This window comes from Corapipo altera, unplaced genomic scaffold (assembly GCF_003945725.1).
Source record: "Corapipo altera isolate COAL_440 unplaced genomic scaffold, ASM394572v1 301, whole genome shotgun sequence".
Classification (NCBI taxonomy): domain Eukaryota; kingdom Metazoa; phylum Chordata; class Aves; order Passeriformes; family Pipridae; genus Corapipo; species Corapipo altera.
The window spans coordinates 3,364,894-3,376,401 of NW_020884926.1; the positions used below are offsets into that span (position 1 = coordinate 3,364,894).

General features: G+C 42.7%; 1 protein-coding gene across 4 annotated transcripts in view; it reads right to left on the bottom strand.

The window, feature by feature from the left end:
• Window positions 1–11,508, bottom strand: part of CTNNBIP1 (catenin beta interacting protein 1) — a 32,746-nt gene that overhangs the window by 20,624 nt on the left and 614 nt on the right. Inside the window, exon 1 of one of the 4 annotated variants that reach the window (XM_027657949.1) lies at window positions 10,167–10,309. The exons of 2 other annotated variants lie outside the window; for them this stretch is intronic. The gene's annotated coding sequence lies outside the window, so the exon portion shown is untranslated. Of the gene's footprint in view, window positions 1–10,166; window positions 10,310–11,508 lie in introns of those variants that run through there. One more of the 4 variants, XM_027657946.1, reaches the window with a different exon arrangement.

Sequence of the window (11,508 nt, forward strand, 5' to 3'; positions counted from 1 at the left end):
TGCAATCCTGGGCTCTGGGAAGGGGATGTGGAGTCCTGGGCTCTGGGAGGGGATGTGCAATTCTGGGCTCTGGGAAGGGGATGCTGAATTCTGGGCTCTGGGAGGGGATGTGCAATCCTGGTCCCCTGGCAAAAGGAGCTCTGAGCATCACCTGCATCCAAACCACTCTGGGTTGAAGCCACACTTTCTAGCAAGGCAGGAAAAGATGAGAGTAAAGCAAACGTGCAGTTGGAAGCAGGAGATGCAGGTACTTCACTGAAAACCATCTGGGATACTTTACAATTATATTACCCACATAGAAGGGGATTCAGTATTTTTAACTAGCCCTGAGATGCTTCCCTACCTCTCCACGTTGTTACTTGTCCCCAAAAGGCTTTAATGAAAATATGATATATTCCTCCCCAAAAGTGAACTGAAAGACTGCAGGGGCTTTCTCTTCAATTACTGACCCCGGACACAGCAATAAATCATGAAAAAACACTGCAATTGTCATTAGCTCCCCCTTTTATTTTTTTTCCTGCCTAGATTTAGAACATCAGTGTGTTTTCACTTTATAAAAATGTAGACAGGAGAAATCTGCACTCCATCTCAGTTTAACTCGTCTGTTTTACCAACAGATGGAAACGGCTCCTCAGGAAACTCAAGCCTCAGCAGCAAGAACTGTTTTGACTGAACCTTCAGCAGAGGATTCCAACACACAGCAACTGAAAATTACAGATTTGTAACTGTATCTCCCTCACTTCCACCCACATTCATATGAATTCAGAACCTGGATGGGATTCTTTGATGGACAAGGCCACAGATGGGTTCATAATACAGAACTTCTAAATTACTCTGACTCCCTCTCTTTAAATAAATAAATATTCCACATCCCCACAGAAAAAAAAAAAAAAGGCACATTACAAAAATGTGGGCTTATAAATTTTGCATAAGGGAAACCACTTAAGCATCCCATTCAATTTTAAAGACATGCTTATTTAATGCAATGAGAAAGCAACATGAGCTTTTGTTCCTTCAAATTCCATCTTCCCCCCCACACACACTGCAGTCCTCTGTAATGCTGAAAATCCTAACAACCACATTTGACTGGTTTAGGAAAAAAACAAAGTGAAACCGAGGAATCTGCACAGCCTACATTAAGGGGGAAAAAATAAAAAGGCAGTAAGCTGTCAGAAAATGTAACATTTTACATATTCAGCCTTAATAATTTAGGGTACTTAGAGCAGCCATCTGGCAAGCTCTTTCAAATGTAACTCAGCTGACTACCTCTTTAATATCTTTTGGCATTTCCAGTTATAGCCAAAAGAAACCCAACAGGAGTCGGGTTCAGCTACAATTTATTTTTCTTTTCCTTGAACCCGACTGGTTCTGTTCAAGGCAGTTTAAAACCCTCAATTAACGGGATAGGATTATGAAAGCTCAGATAAGGAGTTGTGGAGAATAAACCCAAGCACTGCAGGTTCCCTTTGCACTGCACAAATGGAGTTAAGAGCCAGCATGAGGGGTCCCCTCAGCCCTGTGATATCATTATCCAAGGTTAAGCCATTCCCTTCCACAGTTCCACCACGGAGCACTTCAGTGCTTAAAGCACAGACACACTGGGAAGCTTTAAGTGCAAGGGGATGCTGCCCCTAATTTAAGCCTTGTTAATTTTCAAATGGCGTTTTTACAGAGAACAGCCAGAGCCTGAAAAACCTTCCAAGCTGGAGCCTGAAACCTGAAGTCAGGAACCAGAGTCTGCAAAATCCTGCTACAGATTTTCTTCTAATTCATTCTGACTGGTGACCTTCAGTCACAGGCAGCTGGAGACTGGATTAATTCCCATCTCCAGAGGGACACAATGAAGAATTCATAACAGCTACCTATTTATAGGTGAACAGTAAGAGTTGAAATATTTAATAGGGTTGTTTTTTTTTTTTTTTCCTGTCTTCCTTTCTGTGTTCAGTACTGCCTTTTAGCTGACTTCAGAACCTGAACCCCAGTGTCAGATTCAGGTCAATTTACTGCTGGAACTCCCGTGGTAGGTTTGCATCTCTTAAATGTTAGATTTAAATTTTTAACGAAACTTTCTTGGAGAGGGACAGGAGCCAACCCCAAACACTGGCATCTACTCATGAAACATCTCTGAACACAAGCAGGGGGTTTTTCTCCCCAGTGCTGCATCACCTTTCAGAGCTTCCATATGGACTTCAAAAGTAGTAATGAAGTGCATTCAGTAAAGCTTCCCAATATATCAAAACAGCTCTTACATCAACACTCAAGCTAATTTAAAAATAAATAAAAAACCCTACCATCATAACCACCGCTTTTATATAATTAATATTTGCCTCCTGACCTTCAAGCACACACAAAGCAGATGATTTTCCCCCTTCTTTCAAGGACAAGGCACCTATCACACCTCATCCAGTTAAAAAAGGTAGCACAGGTTTTTAGGTAGCTCACGTCAGTCAACCTGAAGCCTCTGAAATTAAATGTAGTAACAGCAACAAAACCTGAAAAAAAGCCTTTCATTTCCCCAAGGTACTCACACTTCAAAGATGAACGTGTCAAAAATTCTTTATAAAGTGACAACACTCTCTGCAGCACTTTATACACAAATCTATCCCAGCCACAGAAACAATTCCAGAAGAATGTTACAGTACTTTATTCCAGAGGGTCCTCACCAGCTGGATGGACGAGTGCTGCTCTTGTCCTGACCATGGGCATCTTTCACTGAGGCTCAGGCACCTCTCCCCCTATTTATAACAAAGCTACAAATCTCCCAGGCAGGAAATTGGGCACTAATGACAGATAGCCAATGATTTAACTACCGGCTGTCCCACGCTGAAGAATTACTGCTGTAAAAACAGTGTTACACATCCATCATCAAAACAAAGCTGTGCAGCAGAGCCTTGTGTGGAGCCATCTGCAAATATTTTGTATTTTCAGAAAGAGAAAACGAAGTTTGCAGCACCAACCTGAGATGCCTTTTCTCATCCCTTTTATTTTCATAGTTGGGTTTTAATTTGAAACACAGAACAGTGAAAAAAAACGAAGCACCAATAATGGGTAAAAATTATCAACCACTTACAAGAATCAAATTCTTTTCAATGTATCCATCCCATTTTACGTGGTTGGCATGTCACACACTGCCCAGATATGTACCCAGGTAACACCTCCACCTGTGAGGTAAGGTGCTTTTGACTATTAATTACTGACACCAATGACAGAGTCATTAATTGGGGTCGCTTCATTCCCTGGTCACGTCAATCAGCTCTCTGACCAAAGTCACGTTTTCAAAGGAGCTCTGCAAGAAGAGGCAACACTGGACTCACAATCCTCTGAGGACCTGGAGATCATTAGTATTAAATCTGGGGTTTGCTGAAGGCTGGCATTTATATTACAAAAACTGAAGCCAACAGGCTGAAAAATAACTTAATAGGTGGGGCATAAACACCCCAGGCTCATGAAACGTGAACACTGATGAAGAATGAGCTGACAGCAGAAGCAAGAAATTGGTTCAGTCTTCATAATAACCCCAAAACAGGCCTCCCCAGCAGAGCCAATGCCCAAACTGATGCAGGTGTGGGGATATCTCACAGTGCAGGATGTTTTCTGCCTCTTCAGCGATTCTCAAGTGGCTCGGAATGGAAGAGGAAACAGAAACACGAGCAAGGACAGATGTTGGTGTTCCCAGCAGTGCTCACGGAGAAGCACGTCAATATTTGGGGTGTTTCCACCCAAACACTTCATTAATATGGTATATGTGTGCAGATTTTTGAAACTAAGCTGTATCTAGTACAAAAATTTGATGTTTTGGGCAACTTTAACGAAAAGGCAGGTGGCACTGAACCAACCAGGAACATTCCAGAACAGTCTGAAACCACAGAACTGCAAAATGGGTGAGCTTGGAAGGGACCACAGTGGGGTCAGCTGGAACCCCCTCCAGCAGGGTCATCCCAGAGCACAATTCCCCACCCAGAACAGGCAAAACCCTAATTGACAACAGGCAGAATTCCAGTAAGTATCTGCAAGCAGTTAAAACAACAATAACATTGAATTTCAATTCACAGTCACACAGTAAAAGCCTCCAAAAAAGCTGAAGTGCCACTTTGGGAGTCAAAACTCCCTGTGGTGCAGTGACCAAATTCTCACAGTGCTGGGTGCATTTAACCATAGAAATCATGATCATGAGCAGTGCCACCAAAAGGATCTCTCTCCATTTTATGTTCATATATTTATATATGTATTTATAGGCATTTCTCTGGTACTCATCAACACAGAATCTCCAGATACCTGGGTATTAGCAAGAGCTTTCAATTTAAAACGTGCCCTGTGCTGCCCTGTAATTTTTACTGACATCTGAACATCATTATTGCCAGGTCACAGACATTTCACACTGAAAATGCCTACGAATCTTTTATAGTAGAGAGATTAGGGCTAACTGGATTGTTTTAAGGCAATTAAAACGTGAGCTGTTATTAGGTTGGTGACTACTTGGCATTTTAGTATTTTGCAATACTGTATCAAAGCACAGTGCTAGGACCAGAGGCTCTTAGATTAATAGTTCCTGGCTACCAAAATTGCACAACTGTCAGACAACAACATCAAATGTTGTTGTGGCCTCACACATCAATAAAATCAGCTGTAAAATGTGATAAACACACCCCTTTATGTCACCTACTTTTCTTGCCTCTTTAGAGAAAAATAAATAAATAAATAAATACAATCATCTCACCTGCTTCCCCCATGGATGCTCTGGATAACCAAAAAAGCAAAGAAGTGGTTTCAGTTCTGAACCAATGGAAGGTTTAATTTTTAAAGCCATTTAAAGAGATATTTTATTAATGGCTCTTGCTGAGAATTGAACTACAAATCACTGGCTGTTTGTCTAAAATGAATATATTCCTTGATCACCCCTTTGGTACTAACAGAACACAAAGCCTTTGCCTCCCCAGTGATCTGTGAGCATCAGGAATGTTACTGGATAATATGGCCAAGGGACTCTGCTCCTGGGACCTTCCCAAAATAATATTCCTTGGGAGCTTTCCTGGAAAGTGTTCCACACATTGGTCTGAGTATCTCTTTTAATTACATGTGCAACAGTACCTCTGAAGGAGTTATTAACAGCAAAAAGCACAAAAAAAGCATTTCTTTTCACCTCCTTGAGGTCACCAAACCATGATACAAAGATGTCTGATGGAGAGAGGAGGAAGGAAAAAAAAAAAATCCCTGTCCATTCTAAGAGAGGAGTTTCAGTGCTCTCAAGTTTAAAACAAACCCCTCATTATACATTCATTTTACCACAGACCCTTTGTTATCTGTATTTTTTGGTAAAATAGGATGACAAGGAAGGAAATCTTGCCTTCCAGAGACTTCCTATTTCTCAGGAACAGGGATGCAATTTCCTTCCCCCCTCGTCACGATTTTGAATGTCACCTGAATTCCATTGGCCTTGAACACAAACCTGGATGAGGTCAGTGATTTGACAGCTGGAATCTCCCTTTAGCACCACTGTGCAAACACTCATGGGCTGGAGAGGAATAAACCACAGGCTGCAGGGTTTAAGGGTTAGGATCAAGTCCCCACCAGTGCTGGGACTGATGAATTTGTGCTGCAGAAGAATCACAGGTAAGACAGAGAACACACATAAGGGAAAGGCAACCAGGCTGAGCTGCTGGAAAACTGTGTGTGGAATTGTGTGGCGAGTTTGATTTATTCAGAGATCAACACTAGTTAAATGATTAAAACTGACTGTTTCAAGATCTCCTATACATGTAAAATTTACAGGATAAATGGTGATTGCTTCCCTAAGAACAGGGGCATGGTGAGATCACAGAATCATGGAATTGTTAAGGTTGGAAAAGACCTTTAGGATCATCAAATCCAATCATCAGCTCAGCACCACCAGCATGTTCACCACTACACTGTATCCTGAAGTGCCACACACGTCCATATGTTTTTTTGAACACTTCCAGGGATGGTGATTTCCCTGGGCAGCCTGTTCCAATGCCTTACAACCCTTTCCATGAAGAAATTCTCCCTGAGATTCAACCTAAACCTCCCCTGGCACAATCTGAGGCCGTTCCCTCTCATCCTGTCACCTGTCACCAGGGAGAAGAGACCGACCCTCAGCTCACCTATGAAACAATACTTATCTAGATCAATCAAACTCCAATATTGAGATCACTTCAGGAATTTTCCACGAGCAGGATTTGCATCCAACCACCACCAATTTAAGGCAGAATGGGCAAAGGGAATGACTGGAAGTGCAGCCAGATTTTTGCACCTCCCAAACTGCTGTACAATTACAGAACACCTCTGTTAGAGCTGAGAGCACTTATGGCTAAACTTGCAGCTACCAAGAAAAGGGTAATGAAATGAATGTATGAAAAACAAACTGGGCCAAAACTGTAGCTCCTCACACGCTGCTTCACATTCAGAATTTTCTTTAAGGCTTAAAACACGTTTTGCAAAAGTTTGTGAACTAAGAACTTGACAGAGGAACAGCAAAAGAACAGCTGCAAACAGTTTGATGTGAACCGTGAAAGGTTTATTTCACCAAGTTCATTGTAGGTGTTGACCAACCTTCCAGTGATAAAATTCTGTTTAGCAAAAACCTGATGTTTCTGAGCTCTGAAGTTAAGCAAAACCTTTCACGAATTCCACATAAACCAAAGAGTATGATTTGGCATCCACAAACATTCCTGCAAAAAAAAAAAGCAGCTAAGAAGCTGTGAATGCTCCCATTTTTCTCCATTTGGCATCAGCTCTTAACGTTAATTATATTTTAAGTGTTATTGCTGATGGTTTCTGCATAAACATTCAGTTAACTGTGTTTATCTTGAAGTCTGATATTGCCTCCTCTGCCCAACTGAGAAAGCTGCCAAGGCACACAGAGATTTCCAGTTTTCCACACAAGATCCAGCACACCCAAAGCTGGGAAACCTCACTAAAATGACCTCAGTATGGCAGCAGGCACAGAGGTCCCTGCAGCTGCACCACCCCCTTCCCAGGGCCACAAAAAGTCTCCCATCAGGAGTTTACCTTAAGCTGCTTCAGGATTTATTTTGCCCCTTCACAGCAACTCTGTTGCAAAAATTTAGGTCACAATTCCTTCAAGGGTACACGTACATGGGCACTTATTTAAAGCTCAAGGAAATTAATTAAAAGCTCCTCACTGACTTCAATGTGCATTGAATCAGGACCTGGATGAGTTCAGAGGCAAAACAATTACACTTTAATTAAACATCTTCACCTTCCTGTGAAGTAGTCAACTAATTTTATAGAAGCATAAACTGAGTCAGAAGGTTTCAGAGCTTGGTTGTGGTCATAAACAGAGTTGATTACTTAAGTTGCTTCCTTACTTGTGAGCTGCCCTTGGAACACCAAGAAAATGGACTTGCTGAAAAAAATCAAATAAATTCCTGGACTGTGTATTTGCAAGAAATAAAAGAGAACATCCTGAGACATGTGGAATGGTTGTACAAATCTATTGGCTCCATCTCTGTTCCCCAATTAGTAGCTAATTTAGTCAGTCACAGGAATCCCAATCATGCAAGAAGTTGAAAATATTAGGGTTTTTTTCATGGTAGTTTATCTTCAACTGAGAATTTCAGGCTGGTTTCTTTTGGTTTGTTTTTAAAATAGCATTAATAATTACATCCTCTTTTTTTTAAAAAGACTAGGCTTGGCAGATTTGATAGTCTGTGAAACCTTGGAAGTACTTACTGAAAAGCAAGAAGTATGACCACACTCTCTGAATTCAGAGTGACATTGAAGCCACAGATGAGCTCTGTAACGTTCTGTCACACCACCCCCAGCGAGCAGAAACAAAGATCAGCATTCCTCACTTTCCTGAGGATTTGTTACATAAAGCTTCCCCAACACTTAGGCTGAAAATAAATCCTAGAGTCAGAGGGGTGTTCTCAAGTACCCACTGACGGTTTTTTTGGTTATTTTGCTGATCTTTGGTTTGTTCTCACCTATGGTTTTGCCCATCCTGCTCTATCTGCTCTCTGATGCCAATGGAAGCTCATGGACAGTCCACAGCTCTTCAAAGGGAAAAAGATCTGTGAGTGTCCTCCATTCTCTGAGGTAAAACAACAGTCAACAAAGTGGTTTGGGTTTGTTTTTTTTTTCATATTAAGAGAAATTAAGTTAGTTGGTAGAAGTTTTTAGCACATTTAAAACCTATTTATGTGTCATTTATCCCTCACACTTAGAAGCCAGACCCTCGTTTGCCAACATTGCTTAGGACGTGGAGTAGGTGGCAAAATGCTGTCATTCCAATAATTTACATCTTTGGTGCAAATCAGCATCAAAACTGGGACTATTCATACATTTGTACACATGCAGTAGCTTTACTGGAATTAAATTAATGGATACTATTACTTTTCCAGCAAATCAGAACTCTCAAATGGAAGAACAAAAAAAACAATCTCTAATATCTGTGATGCAGAGTTATTTGAAAAGAATCTTTTTAAAGGAATTGTGAATATGAGTCATGTATGGTTTCTGGTTACCTGTTTTAACACAGGAGACAGAAAAACTGCTACCCACACCCTTTCAGTGAGAATCTTACATGACATGACTGACTTCAGTCAGTCTGTTGGAAAAACGAACAGGACTAAGTGGCTTTTTAAACTACTTTTTTAAAACTACTGAACACTGTGATTTTTTACATCTTTCTTGTGATAAATGGTTGAATAGCCCACCACACTGTTCCAGAAGTACCACACTGATAATTTAAATAAAGGACATGACTGACCAGCTTTACCATCGTGACCATCAACATATCTGGAAATACAGAAAAAAAGTAATTTACCCTCACTATCTGAACACTGAATTATAAGCACCTTCCAGCTCTAACACTTATGCCAACTCCCAGAATATAAGCAATTGGCATATTCCTTAGGATTGCACTTTTTCCCACTCCTTCTGCACTGCACCCCCCATGGTGTGGTGTAGCTGTAACAGCTGCCTCTGTCCCTGCTGCATTTCAGCAGGAAACCCAATCTGATGACAGCCTGCAACACAAAAAAAAAATACAGTTTTGCTCTGCATGTATAGAAATATTTCTGATACCCAATCCTTCTTTTTTGGAAAAAACTCTCCTGGAAGTTTTTCCCAGTAAACCCAAGAGCAGCCTCCAAAAGCCCATTGCCTCTCTGGGTGCATTTGTGATGCTTCAAACTAGGTCAGATGCTCAGGAGGGATGCTTTGTAGTCAACAACCAACCTACGAATTGAAATACTTAGTAAAAATCATAAATGTTTATGCTGGTTACAGATGACAAACGCTTTGGAGGGGAAAAAAGCTCATATTAAACATGTATAAATAGATCTCTTTCTCACGAGTTGTTTCCCAGGCAAAGCATCAACCTTTAACAGCTTCCCCCCACCAAACACGTTCAGGTGTTACCTCTGTTTGCCCATATGAAACTGCAGGATGGTTTTTAAATTTTGGCAAGAGACATCACAAGTCAATGTCAGCAATTAAAGAATCTAGGGTTTGTTTCCGTTCGCTTCTGGTTTTGTTTAGAAAACACCACAAGTTGTTTTGGAAACGTCTCTCTCCTCTCCTGAAGTTAAATACTCTAAAACTGTGGATGGGGGAAGGAGGGACAAGGCAGGGAGCAGAAATTAGTACAGCTGCAGATTTCCTGTAAAATTGGGACTCAGAACTCACTTTCTGTGCAGTCCAAACACTCATCATGATGATGTTTTATGTCTGGTGAGATTTATGAGCATTAACTAATTCTTGTTAGCAGACAGAAGCTTCAATTCTCATGGTGAGAGCCCTCCCTGCCCACACCCTGCACTGCCCGTGCAGCACACACAGCTCCAGCAGGGCAAGCACGTAAATCCCACAAGGATTTATTCCCAGGACTCCTGGCAGGCTCTGGGATCACTGCCCTGGTGAAGATTTCACTACCACTTGGACGCCAAAAAGGAATCCTGAAAGCACTTTTATGTCCTCCACAACTTTTCCATAACTTGTTGCAATGCTTAAAATGAGCTAAAAGAGAAAATTGCTTTGAAGCAACTTTGGGTCCAAAAGTTAATTACCAGTTAATTGTCCAAAAGTGCCCTTTGCTCCTGCATTTGTTAAATTCTACACCCTTCTTTGGAGATTTACTATTTCTATGCACCCCAACAACTAAGAGAGCACACAAATCCACTTACCAACAACTCCACATCACCCTGAAGGAGCTGCCAGTGTCTACCAAGACGCCAGAGATACAATAACTGATGATGCTTTTTCAGCTAAGGCAAAGTGAAGGAACTCCAATGTGTCTGAATTACACCTGTCACCATTTTCCAGCAGAATCTGTTTGTCAAGGCAAAAGTGGCTTTTAGACTGGCAAGAAAATAAGCCTGTATTTTTAGAAGCAGTACTTCAGATGTAGCTTTCTGTACACCCCCTCACCTTGAATACCTGTACTTTCAAAATAAACCCCCCTGAAGTACATGTTTAGCCTCATTTTTCACCATTTACGTAGTGGTTCTCCTTCAGCAGCTATTTCACATCACTCATGAGCTCCAGAAATAACAAGGGTAAAAGAAGTTGAAAGCCTGCAAGTTCAGCAGCCAAAAAAACCTAAATATAATAAGATTTTGTAAATGTATTTAAAAGTATGTTCTTAAATACTCACTAAACATGCCCCTCACCATACCACAGCCAGCTCACACCAGAACACTGAACAAGCACACCTAACCCGTCTCCAAAGTCTGCTGGAGTTCGGTGCCTTGGTTTGTTTTTAAATCCCCACATCTGCAGAATGTCTCCCAGTCATCTCACAGAGCATCAAAGCCCATCCTGTTCAACGTGCCAAGATGAGGGATGGACAAATAAACGATGATATACAACAGAGCAAAACAGTCTCTTCTCGAAGAGAAGGCAAATGTGAGTCTAAAAGGCAAATGTGCCCTGATGAAGCACATCTGGCTGCTGAGCAAAAAGAAGGCTCATCCCTCATCTGTGCCCTGGAGCACTAATGCACTCTGAGCCGGGCAGCGATGCTGTCCCTCCCTCACGTACCTCCCCGACACACACAGAGCTGCACCGCGCCAACAAATCCTGCCCATCTGGGCTCAAAGTTGGGGAGTGCTGCCCCAGAGGCTCTGGAAACACAATTTTTAGCCAAGGCAGGAATTACCCGCGAGGGAATCACTGTCCGAGAGGCGTTTTCCCACGGAGGGCCGGGATGCCGAGAGCATCGCAGGCAGAGGGGGCTGCCCCGACAGGGACACGGGGCTGCCCCGCCCGCGGCCGTGCCCTGTGCCCCCCGCGGGGGAATCACTTCACCTGCCACAGCACTGCGGCCATGGCCGGGCCGGGACACGGCGCGACCGGGAGCCTCGTGACGTGCAGGGATGATGCCACAAAATCAGAGAGGCACCTCCCGTACCTGCGCCGCGGGGCCACGGCCTGGCAGGGGCCGGGCCGGGCAGGGCGAGCGGGGCCGGCCCCGGCGGGGCGGCCGCGGGCAGCGGGGAGGCCCCGGGCGGGCGGAGCGGAGCCCCC